This window comes from Manis javanica, chromosome 8 (assembly GCF_040802235.1).
Source record: "Manis javanica isolate MJ-LG chromosome 8, MJ_LKY, whole genome shotgun sequence".
Classification (NCBI taxonomy): domain Eukaryota; kingdom Metazoa; phylum Chordata; class Mammalia; order Pholidota; family Manidae; genus Manis; species Manis javanica.
The window spans coordinates 107,982,239-108,010,232 of NC_133163.1; the positions used below are offsets into that span (position 1 = coordinate 107,982,239).

Below are 27,994 nucleotides of genomic sequence, written 5' to 3' on the forward strand. Positions count from 1 at the left end.
ACCATTTACTGAGCATTTTACGTGCCAAGCAATATGCTAATTATTTTGCCTATGTGACCTCATTTATAGAGCCATGTCCAAAAATGATAATAATAATTTAGAGCTATATAGGCAACATTGCAATGACTTTTATTCCCTGGTTTCAGAGGATTTTGCTGAAGGACTTATCCTGACCTTTGGCCCAGAATGTAGTTTTTGTTTATTTTTTATTCAAGTATAACCTATAACTAGAAAAGTGTGTATATCTTAAGTGCTTAATGAATTTTTACCCCCTTAACCCACATCCAGAAACCTCCATTGTGCCCCCCTTGCACCTTAAACGGATAAAATGTGCCTTTGGGGGAACTTTTCATTAATGGATGCATACAGCATGGGCTCTCTCGCTCCTGGCTTCTTTCACTTAACACTGTGTCGGGGAGATTGGCCCACACACTTGCGTGTGGTGGTGACCCGCACATTATGGTTGCTGTAGCATTCCACTGTGAGAATATGCTCCCTTCGTTTATCCATCCTGCTGTTGATTGACCCAGGCTGTTTTTCAGTGGAAACCTGGGGGTTGGATGGGAGCCATCCGTGCTGACGTGCAGGTTGAAGGGCAGGACGACCTGGCAGGGCTGCTGGTATTGTCCTGACTTCCCTCAACAAAACTTGTGCTGGTCGGCTGCTGCTTTCCCAAAAGGTGCTTTGTCCAAAAGCTGAGGGAAGTGGCCGTGATTAGCGGGAGGTTCCTCAGGGCAAAGGATCAGAGGCAGGAGGCCTCTTGCTGTCTTGAGAGCAGAATCTTAGCAGAATTCATTCTGCAAGGAGTGAGGCAGATCTGTACACGTGATGCTGGCCGACCCTGGGGCCCTTCATGGAGGCAAGCATCCCCTGTGAAGTCCTTGTCAGTTGCATGTCTAGACTGGTGGTTCCCAGACAGGCGGAAACTGCCCCCCAGGAGACATTGGTCATGTCCAGAGATGTTTTTGGTTGTCACATCTGGGAGAGAGTGCTATTGGCATGTAGTGGGTAGAAGCCAGGGAGGCTGCTGAGCTTCCTGCAATGTACAGGACACCCACCCATCCACACAACAGTCAATTATCCAGGGCAAAATGTCACCAGGGCCAGGGTGGAGAAACCCACTAAAGATCCCACTAATATGTATCCCTCCCTCCAGTACCAGCCATTGCTTCCAGATCTGAAAAGCAACTGAAACCTATCTGTTCATTCATTGCACGAGTGTGCACAGGCACCTGCCATTTGTAGGGCAGCCCATTGGTGCTGCAGTTTGCAGACTTCCTGGTCTCAGGAAGCCACTGCACTCTGAGAAATAACCGAGGACTCCATAGAAGTTTTTTATGTGGAATACAGCCATCAAACTTTACAATATTAGAGATTAAAACTGAGACTTTAAAAAAAATTGTAATGCTTTTAAAAATAACAGGAGCCCACCACAAGTCAGTTTGTCTAACATAAGATGTATTTTGAATTTTCCAAACAACAACAAAAAGTGAGTCTGAAGAATGACACTGTTTTTCAAAGAAATTTTTCACGTTTCTTTAATGTCTGGCTTAATAAGAGATGGTTAAATTCTTTTAACTGTTTCCGTATCCAGTGTGCTGTGATATGTTGCTTTGTTTGGGTTTGTGGAGAAAATCGGCCTTGCACGTAGGTGCCCCCTGCACAGCTGGTCCTGCTCCTCCACCTACTGTCAAATCGGGGGTGGGTCAGGGTGGGGACGTGGGACCATCTGCCCTGGAAGCCCACAATAAGGAGGCCATTGCCCATAGGGACTATAAATCCAACAGTAGAACCTACTGAAAGTTGGTCTGCCTTCCATCATCACAATTCTAAAGAACGTCAGTGATAAAGAAGCTCCCCCCACAAAAGAGTTTTGTAGTTAATGTTATAAACAACTGCCATGGTTACTGTTCAGTTTTATTAATACAGATGTTAACTTCAAATGATCAGGTTTGTATTACTTATCTCTTAATAAATATTATGTTCTCCATCGACATTAATTTAAAGCACTCCCAGTTTCGCAGCTGGCCCCTGACCCTCACAGGTTCAGTGACGTGGACTCACCGAAAGAGCAAGCATGGGATGATGGCTCAGAGTCCTCTCACCTCGCTCTGGTCCCCTCATGTCTCCAGTTCCCGTGGTGCTTACCACATGTTCCTGCACTCAGCAGATTCGAAATAAAACATGATACCACAGTGATTGTAAAGACAAAGAAACAGAGCCTGAGAACTTCAATTTTGTTCTCCTCTGTGACCACTTAAGAGTTTTTGTGTTTAAAATTTAAAGCAGTGAAACAGATTTTACAGTCAACTGTGTGATACGTAAACATGGGGCTCTTACAGGAAATCCATTCAATGCATTTGAGTATCTCTAAAATTGAAATGGATTACTTTCAAATTGTTCATTGCTCCAGAAGTAAAGAACAAATCAAGAGAAAGTGATTATTACTGATTTTTACATGAATATTGCTGAAAATAACTATGTTACAGAGCAGAGGGGGTTTAAAATGACCTGTCTGGGTGTCAGATTGTGAGGTATACCACCAGGAAAGGAGATGAGATGCAAATACAAAACTTCCTTACCAAGAAAATGGAATGTGATGAGTACCCCTAGAGAGGAGTACAATGGACTGAAGGTCTGTGTCCCCCCAAAATTCATGTTGAAACCCTAACCCCCAATAGGATAGTACTAGGAGGTGGGACCTTTAGGAGGTGATTCAGGCATGAGGGTGGAGCCCTCACGAATGGGGTTAGTGCCCTTATAAAAGGGACCCAGAGAGCTAGCTCTTCCTTCACTATATGAGGACACCAGGAAGCAGACTCTCACCAGAACCGATCATGCTGGCACCTGGATCTCAGACTTCCGGCCTCCAGAGCTGTGAGAAATCAATATCTGTTGGTTACAAGCCACCCAGCCTACAGTAATTTGTACAGCAGCCTGAATTGACTAAGACAGGAGCAGGCTGAGGTGCTGAAGGGCTTACTTCCAAGTGGGGTGTGCGGGGTAAGTTCAGGGTAGACGTAGCACATGAACTGGGTCATACAGGGTGGAATCTGGACTAAAGAGAAGGAGGCTTTCCCTGTGCATAGCAAAGGTATAGAGCCCATGAAGTACATTTACATTTCAAGACCAAACACCCTCCCAACAGTAGACCTTCTGGGAGGAAGGGAAAATAGGAAAAAAAAAAAAACATGGAAGGAGCTGGCTGCAACACTGGGTAACAAGTGCAATAAGGTGGGAACAACTGGAATCCCCAACAATAAACCGCTGTGAACGGAGGGTCCCACTACTACTAATCAGTCATTAAACAAGCAGTTTCAAATAGGTGCTACTAAAAATTCCAGGAACTTGTGGAGGTAATAATGATGGAATTCAGAAATCAAAGGCTTAATGCTGGCTCTTAGGCCCTTAGTGTAACACAAAGGATCTTAATTTAGGGCAGGGATGGCTTTCAGAGTCTGAATGCCTCTCCAGATGATGCCCAAACCTGTTTGTATGTGCATTTTGAGTGGGGGAGAGACATCATAACTTCAGCAGGTTATCAAAAAGGACCTGTGACCTCCACAAAGTTAAGAAACAAATGGTCTTGTCACTTTTAAGTATAAGCATAGGGAAATTTCCTATACAGTAAGGTGGGGGGAAAACAGGACTAAATAACCTACAAATTGAATCACAACTATGAAAAAAACTATATTCATGTATATTTCTAAGGATTAGAATTACATTTAAGTATATGTAAAGAGTTTTAACACCATGGAGTGATTTTTTGTTTGTTTTGTTGTTTTGTTTAAAAGTAAAGAAAGCGTGCAGTTCATAGACATAGCCACAAGGTAGCGTAGTGACATCCCAGCTGCCTCAGGGTTTCAGGAGATTTCAGAATCCCAGTTTCTGGGTGACTCTGGGAAACTCAGGGCTGTTGACCGCTTCCTCTTTGTTTATGACTCTACTTCCAGAAATGCTCATAGTTTCCATTTTTCCACAATGGTGCTTTGGGGGAAGGCTGGGAAGAAGAGAAGATCAAAAGCATTGAAGGAGAGGCCTCTTTGTCTGACCACAGTACTCACCTTCCACATATACCAGTTCACATTCAGGGGCCCGTAAGGAAATTGTGGCACGGCCATGGAGTGCTGTATGGCCAATAAACATAGTTCTTATGAAGATATGTAGGTGGCAACCCTAAATAGTAGTTAAATTATGATGTTATGTGGGGAAAAAGGAGTATATTTAAGTGTGTGTGTCCTATGATTACAATAGTGAAAATACATGTGTTTGAGGAAAAAAAATACTAGAAGAAAATGTACAAAAATGTTTATACTTCAGTTGAATTTATGTCTGAATATTTGTCTCTTCCAAATTGTATGTAATGTTATAGTATGCATATAGTGTATTTACATTAATGATTTGAGTAATTTAAAAGATAAATTTATGTCAAAATAGTAAGATGAAAGGATTTGACTAGACTGATGGTTCTTGCACTTCAGTGTGCTTCAGAAGCTTAACAAAGTAAGTTGTCATTTAATATATTATATAAATAAATCTTATCAAAATAAGAGTTAAATTTTGGGCCCCATCTGCAGAGCTTCTAATTCAGTGAGCCTGGGGTGGACTTGAGAATTTGCATTTCTAACAAGTTCCCAAGGGCTGTTGCTAGTGTTGGGGCGGTACCTTGAGAACCACTAGAAAAACATAAATAGCTACTTAATGGCAGAGCAAGACTTGGCCTCTAGGCTTAGTCTCTTCCCGCAGAAACCATGCAAGCCTCCAGGACTAACCTAGCTTCATTTCTAAGTCTCCTGGGGGAGGAGGCAGAGGAATCACCATTGATTGATCCTGGCTATTGACCTCCCTCGGGAGTAGCCACATCTCAAATAAAATAAACCCCCAGGATATTCGTGACAGTTTATTCCTCCCAAATAAAATATTGATATACCAAAAAGAAAGTGATTCTTGAAATAAAGAATTCCCAAGCTAAGACTTACTTGTAATTGGTGAAAAATTCTAGTTGCAATAGCTAATTAACCATACACAATGAACCACTCCTTGGCAGGCCTGAAAATAGGATCAAGAAAATTCTTTTCATATGAGTCGGACATTACCAAAAGCTGGGCAGAGCCTGTGGACTCTCAGTTGACTGGAACCGGCCTTTCTATGACTCAAAAACTTTCCAGTGACAAATATTCCAGCTTTCTTATCCCATGAGAAACTAATATAGAACAACACACTGCTTTATACTGAAACATAGCAAGATCAACAGCATGAATTACCGCCTACTGGGTACCAGGTCCCTGGTCAGTACAAAAATGTACCCCTGAGGATACAAAAATGAAAAAAGCATGTGCCCATTCATTAAGAAGCTTCCCAGCTGACGGGGTCTCTGGGCCCCTACAGCTGTGTGTGTGTGTGTGTGTGTGTGTGTGTGTGTGTGTGTGTGTGTGTGTACAGATTAGAGATTGGGAGAGGCATGATTTCAATACAGTGTGATAAATACACAACTTTATGTACAAAATATCACAAGGCCCTGAGGCAGAAAAGGCTAGCTAAGAAGACAGAGGAAGTGATACTTGAGTTGAGTTCTGAAGGAAAAGACATGGAAGAACGTTGCCAGCAGAAGGACCAATCTTGGAGACTTGGAAAAGGACAGTGCAATTGGGTGTCCCTGAGATGTTTGTTATGGCCCAGGGTGGGGCACATTAAAAAAAGTGGCCAGAGGTAAAGGCCTCAAAGGCCATGTTAAGGAGCTTGGTCCTTACCCTAGAGCAATGGGGCCACTGCTAAGATTGGGGTTTGAAAAAGAGAGGCAGGAGGCTCTGTCTGCCTTCCCAGCTGGGTGGCCAGCTTCGAATCTGCGCCTGGCTGAAATACTAGCCACTCCCTGATGGAAAGCAACGTTCTCAGCAGGAAAAGGCAGGGGTGGTGCTCAGAGCCACCAGCTCTGCAACCTTACCTGGCAGGCACCCACAAACACAGATCTTCCTCCCCAGCACGGCCCAGCCTGGGGGCTCTTTGAGGTTTTCTTGTTAATTGCTGTTCCTAACACTAAATCGTAGGAGGGATTTCCACCAATGAACCTGAGGCAGGAACACTGTCATAAAAGCTTGAAGAGGAATCTTCCATTGAGAAAGTACCCTATTCTAAGTCTGAAAAGAGAGCCATTTGGAAATTTCACATCACGCTAGCTTAGAGATCAATTGCAATTTCAACTTTAAAAAATCATTCCCACCTGCATGATACCACTTGCTTCTTAATATTAGGTAGGTATTATTATACCCATTTTACAGATGTAGAAGTTTACCAACCAAAGACTACCAGAAACCCACTAGGAGTCAAATGGAAGTTAGGTTTATGTGGTTTACTGCAGCAAGGAGGAGCTCACGCCAGAGAAAGCCTGGGGCATCCTGATACAAGGAGCTGGAAGGAACTCCTTAGATGTGGGTTTGTGCTGCTGGGACCGAGGAAGGGCTGGGGAAGCAGACACAGTTCCCCCTGGAGTCTGTCAAAGGGGACGATGGGCAATTCGATGGCTGGCTGTCTTCATAACTTAATAATTAATCACTGATAACTCATCAGTGCTTAATTTAATCAATAATGATACAGCAGACAGGAGCTGGCTCGGGTCCAGGAGCAGAGTTGGAAGAGGGGACCGTTAGTCTCATTTCCCGTTTCAGAGTGGCCTCCTCTCTGTTGCACACAGACATGGAGGCCCCTGTAGCAGACTTTCTATTCTGTGGGCGTGTCTGTGAAGGGGGGAATATCACAGCCTGGCTGCCAGTGGGGCTAGTGGTTGGTGCTGTGCTATCTGTTTGCATTTTCTCACACACCAAGCAACTGGGATATGCCTCTGACAGGCCTCAATACCTCTGCGCTGCTGCACAGCCTTGGGCGCCTGCCTTCGCCTCCTGGGCCTCTGAGTTCCCACAAGTAGTGTGCAGGGTCCCTTCCAGCCCTGGCATCCTGGGTGCTGACAGGCTCACCGAGGTGCCACTGCAGGACCCTGAGACCTTGGCCAGCTGCCTCATCTGGTGTCAGCTATTTAAGTATTAGAGGGACAGAAAAACATGAGAGCAAAGTTATACCCACTTTAAACATGAGACATCATCTCCTGCCTCAAGCCTAGTGTGACTCAATTGTCTTGCGCAACCAAACAAGTCCCAAATGCACAGAGGCACAATTCTGTAAGGACACGCCATCCGTAAATGGTCATTACACCATTTCTTTCCCAGTGCTGTTTTACACGGAGCGACACACTTGTTTTTGATCAAGTTCTAACAATGAAAATATATAGCTGATGCCTTTTGAAAAGAAATTCTTAGATTGCTTTGAGTAGAACCAAGATGCATGAAGTGATAGCAGCTATTATTTTTTAAAGCTTTTAAATATGTCAATGCTTTGCCTTTTTATTTCGCGTAATCCATGCAACCCCTCTGTGAGGTAAGTATGAATACCCCCATGTTGCAGATGGGGAAGTTGTGGCTCAGAGAGATGACGTGACTTGCCCTAGACCACTCAGCCCATGAGTAACGAGGCAAGATTCACACCTGGGCCTGTCTGGCTCCAAGCCCACACTCTCCAGTGAACCAGAGAGCTTGGCGATCTGGGTGGGTCTCACTGAAGGGCAAAGCAACAGGAGAAGCCTCCCAAGTCCCTGGGGTCCTCACCAGTGGTTTTCTCTGGTGGCGCTAGTGTCCCCCTCAGGGCCCACACGAGCACCGGGGGCCTTCAGAAGTAGCCCTCTGTGGGTGCCAGTGCTGGGGGGGCCGGGACACACTCTCAACCTTTCTGGGCTGACCATTCCAGCCGGAAGCTTGCGCTCACCACGCCCTCTGTGAGCCACGGCGGCCTCCTCAGCGGTGGAGGAGGAAACTCATCCGCACACAAAGCCCTGGTCCCATGTCTCAGCCTCCATCTTGGCTCCTAGTTCCCAAAGTCAAGCTCAGAGACAAGGCAGCCTGAAGAAAGGAGAGGAGCAAGTGTCAAGCCTGAAAGCTCTGAGCCAATCAAAGTTACCCAAGGGCACTTCAAAAAGGCTAAAAATGTCCTGCACCCAAGAATCCTCTAGGTACAGGGTTGTTTTCACAAACTGAACTGGACCCTCCACAGCTTCTCTGTGAATCGGTGACACCAGCAGGATAGCACCAAAGGCATCTCCCTTCACAAGACTCTCCATCCTGCCTGCAGCTCAGGCCCTGCAGTTGTCCCCCAACTGGGTCCCTTTGGTGTGTCATTGTGGGTGCCCCAGCCACCACCTTCCTGCCTCAGAGGACCCCTCACCCTGAGCGTGGGTGGTGTCAAAGCAGGAAGAGCTAGAGAGGAGACTCGTGAGGGAGGGTGGTGTCAGCCTATCCCCAGGGTCCTGCGGATGGCGTGGTGCCTGGGGCCCGGACTTCCTCACCGCTGTAGCCCCACACCGGCCATGTGCCAGGCCTGGTGCTAGGCCTCCAACACACTCAGCACTCACCCAGCTCATAGGGCTGTGGACTGGGTGGTTCACAGCACTGAAACCTGTGTTCTCACAGTTCTGGAGGTTAGAAGTCTGAGATCAAGGCGTTGGTTTCTCCTGAGGTCTCTGTTATTGGCTTGTCAATGGCAATCTTCTCTTCATCCTCACATGGCCTTCCCTCTGCCCACGTCTTTGTCCTAATCTCCCCTTCTTAGGACAGCAGCCATATGGGACTAGGGCCCATCTCTGACGTCACATGCCCTGAATTATCTCTTTAAAGACCCTGCCTCCAAAGACAGTTGCATTCTGACACACTGAGGGTTAGGACTTCAACTTACGGATCTGGCAGGGTAGGGGTTGTGGGGAGCTCAGTGCAGCCCATAACATCCAGTGAATGCTTGCAAGCCCCTGCTCTGACCAGGGTCCTGGGCCAGGTGACCGGGACTCTGTGGACACCACAGACATGCCATTGTTCTGTTTGAGCTTTAGCAGCAACCTGGGGGGCTTCAGAATTAGAAAAAGAGGTTTATAAATATATGTAGGATTAAAACATGAGTAGTAAGTCGGCAAGCTCTGAACCAGGCCCAGACGGGGCCTTTGCTGTGGGGGCGCAGGAAGCTGTGGCCCAGCCACAGTGCAGGGGAGCCAGCTGACAGCTGGTGGGAGGAGGGTGCTCTGCCCCTTTCAGCAGCGTGATTAAGACTTTCTGGCAGGAGACCAAGAAGGAGCTATTCATCTGGGTCTTGACAGGGGTAAGTGATAAAACACACCGTCTGGCAGGGTGCCTGCAGGACCCACCCTCTCCTCCAGGGTGCGCTCGGGGTGCGCCCGCACAGCACCCTCGTCAGCCTGCAGAGGAGGTCTCCCTCACCGCTATCTACCTTCCAGCTGCCGCCTAGACGGCCCTGGCCTCAGCCAAGGAGAGAGGGCCCAGGTCAGCACCATCCCCTCCCAGCTGTCAGCCTCCCTCCCTCCCGCCCCTGCAGACCCCGAAGGGGGAGCAGATGATCACCCTCCCACCCACAGAGCAGCACTGGGCAGAGACACCCGGGGCTCCCCTCACATCTGGGCCCTCCATTCCCGGTGTAGGCAGAAAATAAACCACAACCCCGAGGGAGACTCTGGGTGTGAACAGAGACCTGGATTTGGAGTCTGAATACCTGGTGTCAGCCCCGGCTGCGTCACTGACCAGCAAGTGGCCTTGGGCAAATCGCCTTGGTCTCAGGCCTCCTTCAGGAAACAGGGTGATGATTAGAGATCTTGCAGTTGTTCTGAGGATGCAGTGGGGCCACATGAGTGGAAGCACTTTGCAACTGCATTGCTGGCCATAAAACAAGCATTTGTAAGCATCTACTATTTCCTAAGTCCTAACATTATAATGCTGACCTGATTCATGAGCTCCCAGTCCTTTCCCCACTTATTATGAGGTGCTCAGGTACAGAAAAAGTGGAAAGAATCTATCTGCCCTTCAGCTAGATTCCTTAATTGTTAACATCCAAATATATTTGCTTTTTCTCCATATTTATGCATATTTATATATGTGTGTTACTGCAGAACCATTTGATTTCTGTCTGTCTCTCTCTATGAATGCATGTATGTCACTGTTTTTCTCTTTCATTTATATGTATATAAGTGTGTATGTATGCCCACTGTCCCATGCCCCTTGTGGACCTCTCATCCATGGCAGTGGATATTGCTCTTTAATTATGTGCCAGCATACCTCTTTTGCCACTTGACTGTGAGTGCCTCAAGGACGGGGGTGAGGCTCAGTCACCATTGTATCCCCAGGCCTGACATGGGAGAGGCACATCTCAATTGACTGCTGAGCTTATGCCTCCTCACCAAACGGCTAAGTAACATACTCTTTTCAAAAACTAAATGAGTTTCAAGTCATTTTTAGCTGGCAAATTCCACACCCCTGCTGGTGATAATGGAAAATGTCCCAGAGGTGCTAGAGAACCAGCTCAGGTCCTGGCCTACTTTCCATCTAAAAACATGGGGACTCTGAGGTCACTCTTGAGGCTTCACTCTACCTCTGGGACACAGCTATTGATTGCCAGGGAGAAATGCTCTCCAGACTACAGTCTGTTCTGGAAACAGACACACAGGGGCACATAGAGGCTGCCTCTTCCCCATTATGGATATTACAGAAGTGATTCTAAGTCCTTTGGGTTTCCATGGGGCCAGGAAACCACTTCCAGACCAGCGAAAGAGGGAAGAAAGGATGTATATCATGTGTGTGTCATTTTCTTGTGCATAAATTTCCCACAATGCTCACTATCTTAATAGGAGTTTTAAGCTTTCCCCAGCTTAAGAGAATGCTTTCTAAAGCAGCGCTTCTCGAACTTTACCATGCATATGATTCAGCTGGGGAGCTCGGTAAAATGAAAGTTCTTTTTCAGTACATCTGGGAAGGGCTCCAAGATTGTGCATTTCTAACAAGTGCCCAGGTCATGCCAATGTAGGAACGCAAGGAACACAAATGGCTCCTCATTTACTCAATGAACTTGCAATTAGCACCCGCTACGACACATAAGGCCATGTGCTAGCATTAGAGGAACAGGGAAATGGGAAGGAATATAGACAAATAAGACACAGTTCTTTGCCCCAGATCCAGCAGGGTATGCCTCATTAACAAGGTCTAGCACTGTGCTTAAATTTACTTAATCCCTACAACAACCTATAACCTATACAGTGTATATTGTTATTCTCATTTTACATGAGGAAACTGAGGTACGTGCAGCCTAGTTGTCTAAACCAGCAAAGGGATGCAGTGAGACTCGAGCTGACGTGTGCTTGACTCCTAGCCTGTGTCCCTCATGCACCTGCCCCGGGGAACAGCCGCGGTGTTTCCAGGCAGGAGGTGCTAAATAACCTCCAGAGAGGGAATCAGGACCTAGCAGGTTACTGGAGGGGACCTTCTCTAGGTCTTCTGCCTCTTTCAGGTAGCACATTTCCCTAAGGTGGTGGACACAGATCAAACGCTGCCCACACTGGGAAACGTCAGCCATGAATTGTGGCCCAAACGTTGTCACCAAACGGCTGTGTGACCTTGACTAAATCCTCACCTGGACTCGGAGCTGGGAGCACTTTAAGTCTTTTCCTCTCTGATGAAGGGTTTCCAAGGTCTCTGCCAGTGTTCCCCTGAGCCAGGATGAAAGCCTCTGTGTCATGTCCCCACCTGGGGTCCCCCTACCCTAGCCTCTTAACTCAGCGCCAGGCATTTCTGGAGCTCCAACTGCAGTCTTCCTCCTTCCCTTCCTAACTCCACATGTGTTAACTGAGCACTGCGCTCAGGGCTGGGGATGTGAAGGCAGTCGGAGGCATTCCCTCCCTCTGGGAGGACACCCAAAATAGATGGAAGGTGTAGCACAGCGGCCAGCCCCGGCCCCGGGAATGTGGTGGAGAGCACCTCTCAGCACCAGCGGGGGAAGCAGGGCTAATGGGCCGCTTCCCCATGTGCCAGGGCTTCCCTGGAATATCCCACTTCATCCTGCAGCAATCCTATGAGGTGAGTGCTATTACTGTCCCCATTTTAAAGATGAGGAAACGGAGGCTTACAGAGCTCAAGGGACTGGCCCGACATCTCACAGTTAGGATTAAATGAGATAATGTATTCAAAAACATATAGCAGAGTGTCCAGCAAGTAGTAAATAAATGGTAGCTAGTGCTTTTTTAACTGGCAGAATGAGGAGTAAGAACAAGTTGTATTTACTCTCAGACACAACAAACTGGCAAGTTGAAGAAAGGCCCCTCCTCTGCCCTGAAGGACAAAGATCAGGCTTGGGACTGACCATGCATGATGAGGAAACTGCTGAGGAGAAAAGCAAAAGAACCCTCGAGAAAGGCACACATGAGGGGCAGCGCGAGCTCTGCCAGAGGTGACAGCAATTAGTCATTCTGGGGGGTGTCTGGGGGCAGCAGAGCTCTGGGTCCCCCTGGAGGGTGGCTCGCCCCGGGCTCAGCTGCCGCATGTCCCAGCTGTCACGCTCCCCACCTGGGTCATGGGGTGTTCTGAGCATGTGGGAGGCCATCAGTCAGTGCTTAACTGCGTGTTCATTGGCTTGTATTTCCAAGGATGTGCCGTTCAGATCCCAGCAGAGGTAAATCTTGCTCCTTTTCATTCAATGGCTTGGAATGGAAATGCCGCCCAGCATTTTCTCGCAAAGAAATTGAGATTTATGGGTCACTGTCAATATCAACACATGTTGACCATTATTTGAAAGTCTCCTTGCTCCTCGGGACTGATTGTTATTTACATTGAAAGATGAACTTCGCTTTATAATCCACAAGCGTTGCTAGAAGTGGGTTTTAAAGTGAATTTGTTTCTTCCCTTGGAGACTTTTATTCCACTTCATTCTGTTTTGTCTGGTAGTGTCAGACCCTCCATTTGGGTACCACAGTGAATCCAAGGCTCTGGAACAGAGACAGGAGGAGCCAGTCTGTCTTCAGTCCAGTGCGACAATATGGAGAGATTGGCACCTTAGTAATAAAAATGCCCATCTTATGGGCTGAAGCCATTAATACATGATCTGGGGCCAGAGTGGAGTCCACCAAGAACTTTGCTTGAGGGGCAATAGGTGGGCCCATCCTTGCACACTTCTGGCCTTTTGTGTTGCTGGGTAAGGTGTGGAAACCGAGGCAGGAGCTGAATCACTTACGGCAGGGCTTTTGACAGTGGTTCTCAAACTTAAGCCCATATCAGAATCACCAAGAGAGTTTGCTGAAACAGATTTCTGGGCCCCACTCCACAACCTGACGTGGTAGACCCAGGGCAGAATCCAGGAATTCGCATTTCTAACAAGGTCCCAGGTGATGCTCTCACTGATGCTGGTCCTGGGTTCCACCTGAAGAGCCACCTTGGAACAAGAGTGGGAAATATTACAGGCAGTGAGCAGGAGAGACGAAGCCACTGGCAGTCGTTGGCATTCTGGGAAGAGAATAGTAACATGTAAAGGGGGATGTTTAATAAATTTTACTGGGCAGTGTATCATTTAAATGTTTTTTCTATGAAATCTTCAGTTAAAGGTCAATATCCATTAGTAAACTACACATTTGGGTCTATTTTGGAAATGCATTGAAGCACTAATGAGCCTGGGACCACCCAGGCTACCCACCATTGGCCTATGATACCTAGATCACTAGGAAGGTCATGGCCTGGCTCCTGGGATATTTTGACTTTACGGGGTGCCAGTTGTGAGGAGATTCCTGGTGTTGATAACAGAGCCCATGATGCCAGTTCACACGCAGTGACCCCTAGGAGACTGTCCCTGCAGTAATCCTGATGTGCAGGAGGCCCAGGCCAATGAAGGGGCATAGTCAAGACTCTGGGAATCCATGTCAAGCATAGGAAGGTCATTGGAGGTAGATGATAGCTTCTTCTTTGCAGCAGGGACCTTACATTCTAAGTCATATGGCTGCAATTGCCCCAGAAATGTGCTAGGAAAGTCATTATGCGGTGAAGCTAGATTGCCACAAGCCTCTCCGTCAAAATGCAGTGGACCGGGCAAGTCATCACTTGGGATTCATTCAAGCAGGCAGGTGTCTCAGAGTAATCAAAGGCCCTGATTCCCAGAGGGCTGGCAGGCTGCTACTAGGACAGGTGGTACAGTGGGCATGAAGGAAAAGCAACATATCTGAAGATGTGAAAAAGGTAGGTAAGAATCTCCACTGATTGTGTTGGTGGGGACCTTCGATCACAAGGACCAAAATCTGGCTCAAATTAACTCAAGCCAAAAAGGAGATTTATTTACTCACAAAACAGGCATGTCCAAAATAGAGGCTTCAAGAGCAGCCGGACCTGTGCCTCCAATAAAGTCACCATGTCTCTAAATATTCTCTCTCCTCCTCTGCTTTCTTTCTCTCCCTTTCTCTCCTGCTCTCCATGATGGCACATAGGAGTCCCACATTTGGTCCTTAGAGCTTAAAGTTCCACGGATTATAACATTTCATCATACTTTATCATATACCTCTAGTGAATATTCCAGAAGGAACTCAGTCAGGTGCTTAGCCCTAAAGAAATTACTATGGCCAGGAGAATAGGATCTCCAACTAGCTGATCTGGAGACCATGCCAACCCCTTGAGTAGGATCAGCTTTTTCCAAACCTGACTGAGACGGGTCCACACAGGAGGGGTGCTCCCTCTGATAGGGAGATGCCAGCCAGACCACAGGGGGCAGGCTGTGCAGCCTGAGAATGAGGGAGGCAAGGATGTCTCCTGCTTCCACCCGGGCAGGCAGAATGATTTCCCTGTCCCAGCTCACACACCCTTGACTATGCAGACTGGACCCCTGCTCACAGGTATACTGTAGCAGCAGATCCACCTCAGCAGAGCAGGCCTCAGGATCACAGGGGGGAATCCTCCATGACCTTGCCGATTCAGCTGTTTGCAGGGCGATGGATTTTCAATTTGCTCTTGAACACACAAGAGCACCAATGCAACTTCTTTCAAGCATTGTTCCCTCCAGGGAAAGTAGATGGGTGAAATGAACAAAATCAGCATTTTCACTGGCTTCCCAGGAAGTTCAGAGTCCTATTTTCAAGGCTGTACTAAATACACACTTCAGTGACACCCTAAACTATACCACAGTGATTCTCAAATTGTAGTCCCCAGACCAGGACCATTCACATCACCTGGGACCTTGCTAGAAATGCAAATTCTCCACCCCACCCCAAACCTACTGAATCAGAGACTGGGTGTGGAGCCGCTGTCTGTTTTCACAAGCCCTCTGGGTGATTCTGATGCGTGCTAAAGTTTGAGAACCAGTGGTCTGTACATGCATTTGATTCAATTCACCAAGTTCAGAAGGACCACCTACCTAAAAACTCAGAACATCTTATAGGGCTATTTAGAGGGTATAAATGTGAAATGGTTTTATGTTTCTTCCATCCCTGCCTTCAACCACGTACTATCAAATATACTTTTCCATCCCTTAATAGCATCTTGAGCAGATTCCTTAACTTTTGTCTGTCTATTATTCAATGTCTTTTTTTTTGTCTTACTTAATTCTAAAGCCTCAGTCTCATTCCCTCCTTCATAAACTAGGGGGTGGGGAAGCAGGCCTGGTCCTGGAGTGCTCTCCTTTCCTTTGCAAGGCCTGCCCCCCAGGGAGAGCTGGTAGTGGCTTGCAGACATGGGACACAGAACCCTCGCTGCTCATTAGCTGGCCTCAGTCTGGTCCACTCTGGGTTCAGCGGCTGCTGGTGGTCTTGGCTGTCAGATGGTCCCATGAAGACATGTGTGTGGCTTTCTGAGGGCCTTGTCAGTGTGACCTTAGCCTGGCTGTCACTGAGAAGGACAGCTGTGGTCCCCCTGTGGCTTCTCCAGTGGTCCATGACCCTCCCACTCTGTCCTCCTTTACAGCGCCTCAGAAACCCTGGGGGTCTTCTTCCCTACCCTCCAAGGGCCAAAGGAACTGAGGTAAGGTAGGACCCCGCCCCCACCGACACACTCCTCCCCAGTCCCTTCTTCCCCCCTTGGCTGAGCCTCCAGTCTTCAGAGGGCTGACAGCAGGCACGGCCTCTGCTCACACAGAGCCTCACAAACTCCTGGGAATACAGGTCAAACCCTCCCCCAAACTCCATCACCATATGCCCACCTCCAGATGGGGTGAGGCGTCTCAACATCTCAGCAAGCCTCCAGCCCGGAGCAATAAGGCAGCTGCTGCCTCGCTGCACCCTCACCCTGCAGGCTCCATAGTGATTCTGAGAGGTGCCTCCAGCTTGACCTCAAGATGAGAATCACAATGAGAGGGGCAGAAGTACACTATTCCCCACTTCCTCCTGCCTCCCTTCACCCACTTGTACGTCTCCGTACTTGGGGCAGAGGAGGATGGTGATGGTAACCGGGCCTGCTTCTTGTTGGAGGAATCTGGCTGACAAACCTCCTTAGAGGCTATGGGCTACTTAGCACCTGCTGTATCTGGCCAAGGTTCTGGTGACAGTCCTGTTCGCCATCCTCTTACACATTTGCAACATGTTCTCACATATATTATCTCTGTCACCCTTATAATGATCCTGTGAGGTATTTAACCTACAAGGGAACAAGCCCAAGGTCACACAGCCTAGAAATGGTGAGACAGGAACCCAGCCCTGCAGCAACTGGACACCCGTCCTCTCCCTGCTACTTCCTGCAAATGCCACAGCAACACTTGTCTTGCAGCTCCAGGCAAACTTGAAGCATCTAGCCAGAAAAATACCCTGCTTCCAAGGCTACAGAGCCGCTGACAGTGGAGGCCATGGGGCGGACAATTTCCTTAGAGAAAACATCAGCTGGTTCAGACCATAGGTCCTGACTACTGTTTTCTCAGGCCAAGGCCCCACGGCTCCAGGAAACCATGGGTTGGCTTCAGTCAGCCAGCCCCTCCTGCCTCCCTGGGCTTGGGAAGCAGGCAGCAGTGGGGATATGGGTTGGTACTTCCAAAGCAGAAGGTTGGGCATGAGCTGATAGGGCTGACCAGCCAGACCCTGTGCTCTAGCTCCATAGAAAACCAGCCCAGGTCATCCAGGGTCAGGGCACCACCTGTGCCTTCTGGATGGCTCTGTCTGGAATGACTCATTCCCACACATGGTGGGTGGAGGTTCATGGCTGCACTCCCTACAGTGGCCAGAGTGCCATGGTAATTTTCTAATCAACAGAGAGGGTTGGTACCCCTGCTATACTCAAAAGGCTTCTCCCTCCAAGTTCAAGTGAAGACTTATGGTGAACGTGAGACCCTTGCATGCCCTCGTCCTGGGAAGAACTTCCCCCAGGGCTGGGGTTCAGGGAGGAGCCACCCCACTGGGCTGGGATCATACTTTCCTACCAAAACTCAAAGCCCTCACCCATGACAGAGCCAGTTGTTGAATTTTCAAGAATTTTGCAAGCTGATTGTTAAGCACAGTCATTATTTAAAAATTAAATTATAAAATCATAAAATTAAATAAATGACATTAAAAATAATAGTAATAAATACTCAAAATTTCCCCTTATTATTTTGCTACTATCTTTGTTCTTCAGGTTATTGACATTTATGATGGAAATACTACATAATAATGTGCTAAGTACATCTCTTCCCAGTTCCCCATTAGCAACATCAACATCACACAGGTAGCTTACTAGCAGCCATGGTGACTGTATTTACACATGGAAACTGGCAAGCAATACAAATGTATTTTACATAAATACATACATAAATAACATTAATCAGCATTTGATTTATTGTTTTGTTGATGATATAGAGCAAAGGTCAGAAAACATATTCTGTAAGGGTAGGTCACTGAATATTTTTCCGCTAGTAGGTTATAAGGTCTCTGCTGCAACTACACAACTCTGCCATTGTAGCACAAGAGCAGCTACAGAGAGAAACTAATGGACATGGCATGTTCCAATAAAACTTTATTTATAAAAACAGGTGGTGGGCCAGATTTGGCAGGCCATAAATTGCCAGCCCCTGGTCTAGACCTAAGTAAGCTCTGGGGAAAATGTTAATAATGAAGATGAAACTTAAAGTGTATGGTAACTATAGTTGTTCTAATTGTAAATAGCATGAAAAAATGGAGGAAATATTCTTCCAGGATTCAAAACCCATTCTCTGATACAGCAAAGAAGTAGCTTCTGTCACTACTGAATGATTGAAATCTTGATACATACCCTCATTGTTTCATTTGCGTCTTACTCATTAAAAATAAATGAAAATATCAACCAACACTCATATCAGATCTATACATTTGCATTATGTCATTTGCAACCATGGGTTGACTAGTGATACAAAAGTTTAGCAAAAACCACCGAGAACATTCTGTGAAAATCAATAGACTATATGGAGTTCACATAAAGGGTATTCGAAGTTCTGTTATTATTTATGAATCACATAATACACATCCTCTATATTAATAAAATATACAATACATTCACATGCACACGTGTTTTTTCCCAGGGAGCCAGTTGTTAAATATTTCCCAACTCACTCTACTGTCTGAGAGGAATCTACATAAAGAGAGACCTCACTGTCCAGGGCAGCACATGTTAACAGGCAATGCAAAGCCAGAGCCCCAGGGAAGGGGAAGCGTCAGGGATGGAGGAGCAATCAGGAGGGCCTTCCAAGGTAGCCTGGAAGGCTTCGTGGAGGACACAGGGCTGTGAAGAATCATAGGACCAACAATGAATGGAGAGTGGCTGCTTCAGGCCAGTAAATAGCATGGGCAAAGGAGTGGAAGTCAGAATGCCCTGCTTTGCTACCAAGAGCAGAGAGCCAGAATTGGGAAGCAGTGGGAGATGAGTGAGACCAGGCAGATTTAATGACATGGAAACACATATGAGGTTGAGCCCAAAAAAAAGGAGGTTACAAAATGTGTGCATTTGTGTGAAGGAAAAAAAAATACATTAGAAGAAAATGCACTTGAATGTAAATAGCTCTGGGTGATAGGATTATATCTGATTTTGTTTTCATGCTCGTAATACTTTCTGTACCTTCCTATTATTGTGAAGTGTTGTGTAATACTTTGATAATCATGAAAAAGGCTAAGTTTCTCCAGTATGAAGGATAAAATCGGCAGCCCTAGAGCAACAGGCTAAACCTGAAGCCACAGCCCGGGATAGGGCACATGCGGCCTGATGCAGCACAGATTCCCTGGAGGGAGACCAGGGGGTAATACCCTCTCCTGGAAGGAGTTCAGGGGTTCATGGGTAACCACCATGGATGCCCCCAGCCTGGTGGGCCTGACATAGCCCTGTCCAGGCAGGGGATCTGCCCCCACCCTTTTAACTCCAGTAGATGTCTTCTCTATCTTTTCTACATGCAAAGATTTCCCCTCCCACGTTCACAAAGGCAGAGCAAATTGAGAAAAACAAGAGATTGTCTATCTGTTCGGGTTTCATCATTGTTATGTTCCCAAGGGAAGAAATATGCTTTTTAAAATGCATACCTGATTCATGAAATTGGAGAAGTATCTAGTCCAACTTATTTCCTTTACTAATAATGGGAGAACAGGCAAATGGGTCAGGCAACATACCCAAAGGCACAGAGAAAAGTGGTAGCTAGTCCCCTGCAGAGAAGATACCAGGGCCTGCACCTCATTCTCAGCATTCAGTACCATCCATTAATGCAGGCTCATCACCAGGTGCTGGACTCAGAGCATAGCCATTCTAATCTTCCCTGAGCTTATCCATGGAAAGCGAGGTAAGGCACCCAGCTCACGGTGGGCCCCGTGCTTCTCCAGGGCACAACTACCTCAGCAGTGCTTTCTCCCCCTCTGCCCACCAGACTCCTGCAATATCACCCCCAGTGCCTCCTGCACTTACCTCCCACCCAGGGAAGGAGACTTCCAAAGCTGTCTTCTCCTTAAAGCTTTTCTACAACTGAGACCATGGCATTTTGTGACCAGACACCCTCATTGCTATTATCTTTACTCTCCAAACCAGCCGGATAATCCCACTTAGCAATCAAATTTTCTCCATATCAATTTGACCAACCGGATATAAGGTGAGGATTTTCATCTTGCACCTAAATACTTAGCAGCCTCTGTGATCACACAATTCCTTTTCTTCTCCCTCCTGGGCCAAAGCACATGTCTTCATCCTGCCACAGTGCTGATTCTTTGGGTATTTTCTGCACTGTGTATACACCATGTTGTTAGTCTTAAATGATATTGCTCCCGGAATACAGAGGACATGTCAGTTTATGCTTTTTCTGATCAAGAGCAGCTGTAGCTATAGGATTAAGAAATACATTTCCATGACCTGGATAATAACAAAAATTAAACAGCAAAAGTCCTTACTGTCCTCAGTAGCTGAAGAGCTTAAAATAAAAAGCAAGCAAGCACCTATTTCGGTTTTTTACTCCGACAGAAATGGAAAATTCTAGAGAAGAATTTATAACCATGTATCTTGCACCACGCCTCTTTAAAGAAGAATAAAATCTTAAATGGGATGTCAAAAAGATGCTAAATATGAAGCTCACAAACTGACCTTTGAAGTTTGGCAGTGGACTTCTCAGAGCAAGGTCGGCATATGCTGTAGTTAGACCATCCCCTGAGCATCCCCACCAGGTCCCTCCACTTCGTGTGATGAAGGCGTAAGCCAGGCAGATTCAAACAGACAAGAACAACTGAGATTGCTCTTTGTATTGATGTGTATGTTGTTGTCATGTACAGCAGAGACACTGTCCTTACCCCTGGCTCTTTCCTCCAACTCAAAACTCTAGCATGATACCTTCCAAAGAACAAGCCTCATTTGAGGCTTTCCCACCTGTAGCCCCTCTGACTTGGATACATTCAGCTTTTAGGCCAGCTTCCCACCAGAGCCAAATAACACTTTCAGCTCCCTTCCCCATGAGAAAAGCTCAGAAACCAAAGAACCTCCTGTTTCCAAGCTCTTTCCGGTAGAATCTGGGTCATCTTATGCCTCAGGAATTTCCCACCCATCTCTGTTCCAGTACCACTCCTGCCTCTCGTCCTTGACCCCAGAGTCCCATCAGCACAGGGATACAGGGATTACAGCACCTTCCACAACAGGCCTATCACCAGCTACCCTCTGGTCTTCAGGGCATGGTTCAAGTCATGCATCAGGTTGGTGCACAGAGCCTGCCACCTAACGCCAGTACGGGCCTTACTTCCATGGCCTTATTACTTTTCCAATGAATATTTATGAGGAAAAGGTAATCGATCATAGAATGTTGAGAAGGTTGTAAATCTCCCCTTGGGTGTGGATGCAGTGCGTTCCAGGAGGGAGAGCTAGGGTACTTGCTTCATATTTTTTAGGTGAGATATACACTTCCTAGTTCTGCTGAGATGAAAACAGCTTTTTGTCACTGAAAGCCAATCTCCTAGAGGACATTAGGAAGGGCTTGCCTCTTGCAGCCCAAGACTGCTGAGAAGTCTACTCAAAAATCAAGTGGCCAACCTTTGACCTTTCCAAGCTAGCAGGAAATAACATGTCTTCTTAGGGACTCTGCTCTGGATAGTGCCTGTGAAGGGGGCAAATACTCACTGGTGAGGCTGTATTTTAAACCTTTGTGAAGTTAGAGTGAAACCACCTTTTCAAAGCTTTTGGAGAACTGACTTCATTGTTTTTTCCTTTTGGGGTCCCCATGATAAAGTTAACAATGAATACACGCATGCATAAATGAAATAAAAGCCAAGATGACACAACAGGCCCCAGGCTTGTCCAAGTTTTCAGGAAAGCAGCAGTTTCTGCAGGAAGTCCCACCCACTCCTAAAAACAGAAAAAATAAACAAGATGAGCGTCCACTAGCAAACAGGTGTTTTGTATTCCTGTGAGTCACCAAAGTAGACTTTTACATTTATGGGAAAACAAATAAACTTTCCCCCAAATTGGGCCTGGGCCATACTGAGATGGAAAACCAGCCCTGGGCTCTGTGCATGGGGTTCTGGCTGTGTGTGCAGCTGTCACAGGAAGGAAGTGGATGCTCCACCCCCTTCCCGAGGACGCCTGCACTGGAGCAGATTCTGGCTCCACTCGCTCTTTGGGGAGGACCACAGTTATCTTACAGCCTCACAGGCCTTCTGCAAGCAACCCGGCTTCCTCCTTGGCACACAGTCCCTGGGGGGCCTTGGGAGGGGCCCTGGGAGGGGCCCTGGGTTCCTCTGACATCAAAACAATAGTGAGTCATGGGTGCAGCTGGCTCACACCTGACAAGAACTGGCCTCCGCCTCTTTCCTGAGAAGGATGAACCACGCTTGGGGCTCAGGCTCCCTTGCAAAGCTATGCAGGCCCTGGCCCCGCTGCTTCCATGCCTGCCAGTGGATGTCTGAGCCCGGCCCTGTGGGGGTCCGCTCTGGGAGTCCTTCCAGCTCCCAGTGAGCACCAGGAAAGCCTGCTCCTAAACACCTGAAACCCCTCAGCTCCTGGAGCCCTGGCCCACGAATGGTCTGGCTTCTGTCTTTAAAGACATTTAAACCAGTTCTGAAATAAGGTTTTGGCCTTTTTCTGGAATTCTAATTCTGTACGTGAAGCAATGATGTAGGGCTTTGGGGGATTCAGGAGGTAGAGAACAGTTCGTGGGGAAGGGGCACGTGTTCAGCTATCAGGGTGCTTGGGGTGTGTGGAATGCAAAGGGAAGGACGGTCCAGGTGGGAGGCAGCACGTACATACAGTCACGGCAGGCTCTTGGGGCCAGGGACAACCCATCTGACCAGACAGAAGGGGCTTCCACAGTGCAGATCCCCACCCTGTGTGCCAGACACCCTCCCAAGCCCTTCGCTTAGGTTATAACCCATCTCCCACCCGGCCTCCCAGCCTGCAGGGTGCTCTTCTAACATCTCTCCCTGTGACTGGGAAACTGTGGCTCAGGGACAGTGACCTGCCTCATTCGAGTTCACTAAGCCAGCAAGTGGCAGGGCTGGGCTACAAACTCAGTGACTGAATGGCTTGGGTGGGTCCATTTCCCACCCTACCACCATGTCTCCCAGGGGGAGTTTGGAGAAGCTCTGGAAACAGGAAATAGGAGGGCCCTGAAACAGGCAGCTGGGGAGAACAAGGCAGCCTGTTGGAAGGGAAGGAGTCAGAGGCAGGACTCAGGGAACCCAGGGCTATGAACCAAACAGCTTTGGAGTGTGGCCTAGCCTCTTTGGCCCTTAATTTTCTGGTCTGTAAGGGGACAGTGGGCCAGATCGGTGCTTCTCTGAAGTAGGAAGTAAGTGACTGGCCATGATGCTAAGGGGACTCTGTTTGGGGTCCACGGCTGGTTGCAGGGCAGAAAGCAAGCCGACAAGGCCAGCTTCACAGATGTGCTGAAATGGAGATGTGAGGTCATGAGAGCGATGCTCGGGTGCAGAGGCTGAGGTGGTCACTGCTGCCAGAGAGAGGTCAGGACAGGATGCCAGTAACTCTTCAAAGGAGACGCACAGGGCATTTGAAGGTTGACTGGAATAGCACAGTAATAAAAGCTACCACATGCTAAACGCTGTGCTGGCTGTGCCCCCCTCGCTCCCAGTGCTCAGCTGCCACTCCTCTTGCACGAGGAGGAAGCTGGAACTCCAACGTGCACAGGAACTTGCACAAGTCACAGACAGTAGAGCTGGGATTTGAACTTAGGCAGACCCAGTGCAGAGCCTACCTACATTCTTCATCCCTGTGCTATACCGCCTGCTCCCAACACTCTCCTCCAGACTCTGCATTTCACTCACATTGACCCTCTTGGGATGCCTCCTCCTGTCCCTGGTCCAAATTCCCTCCAAATTCCAGACTCCACCTTCACCTTCATTTTCATGCCCTGCTCCATCCCTCAGGCCGCCCCTGCTTCCCGGGTCCTCCCCACAGCCCAGGCCTGCTCCTGGAGGGCCTAGAATGTGATGTGCACTAGTGCGCTCCCCCGGGGACCCATCTGACACCCACACCTCATCTTCTAAGCCACATGCCAAATGTTATCCTTCCGCCCCCAGAGTAAGGCCCACCCTCCTCTTTACTTCCACCATCTCTTTACCTACTTCTTGCATTTATTAGACTGTATTTATTATACATTTTTTTGTTTGTCTGCTTGTTCTATACGTGCACCTTCACTATAGGATTATGAGTACTTTTAAGGCAGAAAGAGGCTGGGCCTTAGTCCAACCTGCATGGCATATACTGTGTGCTAAGTAAATGTTGATGAGTGAATTCACACTGATTGACTGAATGAATGAATAAATGGATATCTGGGTCTCATAAAGAGGTCCTTCTTGTCCCTACCTCATCCTGTCCCACTAAAAAGAATCATGTTTAGTATTTATCGTAAAGGCTTTCTGCGTCTTTCTTGAAAAGTTGGTACCACTGTTCTACTTTCTGACCTGTCTGTAATCCATTCCATTGGTTTACACACTCACTCATACACAAACACACACACACCCCTTCCCTTAATGGACCTCAGACCAAAGCCAAAGAAATAAACATCTTCGCCTGCTCTGTTCCCACCTAGACAAATTAATGCTAAGCACCAGAGGAGAGAACTGGGGCAGGCAGGGCAGGGCAGGGCAAGTGGAACTGGAGCCAGCCCCTGAGAAGTAAGGCTCCGTGGAGCAGGGTAATGGCCAATTTGGTTTTCTCACCTGCAGGGCAGCTCTTGGCTTCCCCCTCCTAGGTGGGAGGGTGCAGCCTGGCTCACAGCCAGCCCTGAAGGGACCCCACTGGCTGTACGCTGGCCTCTGCAGGCTCTGGCAGAAGGAGGGGGCCTACAGAACCCTCTCGAGGACTAGGCCAGCTCTCCTCCGCTGGGCCCTGCCTACCAAGAGAGGCCAGCAGAGTCATTCTTGGTACTCGTTAGCACCTGCACAAAGTCTTGGAGTGTTCCTGTATTGCTAAGTGGCCCCCCAAACACGGCACACTCATCTTGCTTTGCAAGTAATTGTAGGGTACTCTGAGAGGCTGATTCTAACTCGTCCTCCCAGCAGGAACCCCACTGAGCAGTGCTGGCTGTTATGTGTAGAAGCCAGGGGCAGTTCCCTATCGATAGATGAGACCTCTAGCACAGGGCCCCCTGTCTCACTGCTTTGTTCTTGTTTTCTGTGGACCACTGAGGTGGGAGAGAAATCATGTGTCATTTACTCCAGGGTCCCAACAGCCATTCTCTCAGAACAGAGTGCTGGCAGGCCCTGCAGGGGATTCCAGTTTCAATACGCTCTGTACCCTCCAGAAAGGGGCTGTGATCACATACATGAGGGGACTCGGAGGTAGAAGGAAGCGTGTCAGTGTGACTCAGTGGGTCACTGAAAGCTCCCTGTGCTCTCACTACACTTAGCAGACAGTTTGGAGAGGAACAAAAGCCAGACCCTCACCCCCACAGCTGATGTCAGGCCAAAGACGGGCTCCTGCCTGCTGCCTGCGGGCACTTTAACAATGGAAGACAAGGGACAAAGGACAGACTCTCAGGCCGTGGTTCCCCGGGCCCTGCCCGCTGCTCACCTTCCAGCTACAGCGCCCACTCTTGTCTCCAACTCCTCTATCCCACCTGAGCCCCTGTAAGCAGCCCTGGTCAACCCTGTTCCCCCTCTCACCAGAAAAGAGAGAGAAAAATTCTTGAGGTCTCTTCTCCATCTTGAGATTGAGCAGCTACTCCCCTTCTCCAGTCGGGCATCCAGCAGTGGGTCCTTACAGCTTTTCCAGGTTTCCCCATCACTCCCTTAGAGAAACTCTCTTACGCTCATCTGGGGGGAAAAATCAAATAAAGGTATTCATTACCTCTAGATGCTTGATTTCACAGTACATCTTGCATGACTCTCAAATATGAGGTCAATACAAATAAAACTGTTTAAATTGCCTGATATTAAACACTTCTGACCCCAAGAGTAAAAAGCTTTTTGAGTGATAGTTACATTGATAGCAGAGTCACAATGACAGGTTTCAAAGATGAAAGTAATGGCTCAGAAAATAGAACAGTGGAGAAAACATAGATGAAAGGCAAACAACCCCATATGAAATCCACAGCTTTCTTTTTTCGGAGGAAAAACATTGCCAAAAGCACTACTTTGTGTTAAGTAGATCGTGATGAAAGGAAAAGATCAGGCAATTGCTGCCTGGTTGACTTTTCATCCCCCATACACGTGTTCCTTTGCATCTTTAAGTACCATGGCCCTTGTGACTCTGTTACCTGAACTGGTGATGCCTCTCTCCCCATGTCCATAGTACGTGCTATGGACACCTGTGGGAACGTGGTGCCACCCGAGTGACTAAACTAGCTTCCAAATAGCCTAAGTCCCATCCACATGGTGAGCTGAGCCCACTACCAGCCTGCTTCCCACGCAGCTAGAGCTCAACAGGGCTTTTCACTAAAAGAGCGCCTAACGACAAACACTTACTAGTACAAACAAAGCATTCTATTTACAGCAAGATTTAAAGACAAGCAAACGTTAAGCATCCAGACCACTGTTCAGTTGCTTTTACCGCAACTTAAGCCCGTCTTTGAGTCCTCTCCCATTTGAGTGGAATGCAATTTTCTAACTCACCTTCAACCATCTTGGAGTCAGACACTCCCTGGCTTGTTGCTTTTCCAGGCTTTTTAGTGGCTTCACCAGGCACCAAAACAAGTGGGATCTTTCTTCTACTTTCCCTTTAAAGTTCAAATAAAAGAATATTACTATTACTGGTTTGCACTGGAGTAAAGAAAAGCCCTATTATTGCAACCCTACCACTTCTTGGGGAGTTTGCAGTCTATCTTATCCCTCCAGGGCGCAGAGGAAGACGAAGATTCTCCGTCACACATGCCCTTTATTTGCCAGTGTCACCCCCGTCCTTCCAATAAGAAGAGGTCATTTCCCCACTTTACTGCTCCCTAACCTCAGCTCTTTGCCCTTTGGAGAAGGAGGTGTTGGTTGATTGATTTATATTTACTTACAATTGTTTTTTATGAATTCCAAGAGATTTTACATTTGGCTTTTGACACAGATGGTGCTCTTATATAGTCCTAATGAAGATTTAAGATCTTTAAAATCACATTTAAAGAGAATTCCATGCAATTCTTCATGAACAATGGGAAAGGTTTTAAAGGGCAGATTAAAGTGATCAATAAAATAGAGATTATAGGAAATTACTGACATGTAGGGCCAGGTTGGACAAAGAAGACAAAGACCAAATGTCCAGCTCAGACCAGGAAGAGGTGTGAGTCCAGCAGGATCGTAGATCAGCCCCTGAATGGGTGGTTCAAAGAGGAGATAGCAAGTTGGAGGGAGCTGGTGGAGAGCTGGGGCCGGCATCCATACAAAGGAAATCAGCTAGTGCAAGGAGGCCCAGACAGGGGCTGGGAAGGTAAAGTCAGAGAATGCAGTTGTCACCAGTAACACATCCCAAGAGCACCAATCTCTTTCCTCTGTCATCCCCTCTCTGGTCGGTGGCAAACTAGGTATAGGTACTCATGATACTAGACAGGGAATCACAGCCCCCTGTCTGTCGCTTCTAATTAACACGCGGGCGGAGGAGTTAGATCTCCAGGTGGATATACAAAACCCCTCTGAAGTTCTGTGAAGCCCCATCTCCTGATGATTATTAAATGCTAGTTCTAAAATTGGAAAACTTACTCCCCAAACCAACAGATGCTTGGGCTATCGTCATTACACCTGTTCTAAACTCATTTGTGATTTTACTGGGAAGTCCTGTCTGTGTGATTTATTAGGGATCACTTCTGGAAGATTACTTGGAAAATCTGACTAGTTATATGAGGTATCTATCCATCCATCTTGATGATTTGTCTTTTTTACCACAACGCAGAAGCCTTTTGAAGGCGCATCTAGTCATCCTTCCACTTCATCAATGTAAGAAGGTTCTAGAAATCCCCCACACTCTTTAAGGTGGCCTTTTTCAGATCCCTTGGTTTCGTGAAAGGTATATTAATGTTTGCCACCCTGTACACAGTGTATCCTCTAATTAGTTACAGGACCTTGGGCAAGCCACTGAGCTCTTTGGGCCTCAGTTTTCTCACCTATAAAATTAATCAATAGACTACATTCTCTCCATGGCTCCTTTAAGTTCTAAGGATATAGAGTTATTTTAGATACTTTGTTAGCTATTTTAACCCAATTAGCTTCACATAGGAGAAACAGGCTGCAAAGAATTAAATTCTTCTCTGGTTTAAACCCATTAGGTCAGAACCA

General features: G+C 47.4%; 1 protein-coding gene and 1 long non-coding RNA gene across 5 annotated transcripts in view; one reads left to right on the plus strand and one right to left on the minus strand.

Annotated features, from left to right (window-relative positions):
- Nucleotides 1–27,994, plus strand: part of LIPC (lipase C, hepatic type) — a 146,177-nt gene that overhangs the window by 18,386 nt on the left and 99,797 nt on the right. The gene's annotated exons all lie outside the window — the stretch shown is intronic.
- LOC140843168 (uncharacterized) lies at nt 6,158–27,690 on the minus strand. Of its 2 annotated transcripts, none has more exons than XR_012120713.1 (3): nt 26,354–27,690; nt 25,406–25,555; nt 6,158–13,367 (listed from the first exon to the last, which is right to left on the minus strand). It is a non-coding gene; the product is annotated as an uncharacterized lncRNA (long non-coding RNA). The 2 variants fall into 2 exon arrangements; XR_012120712.1 differs by lacking the exon at nt 6,158–13,367 and adding an exon at nt 13,374–21,629.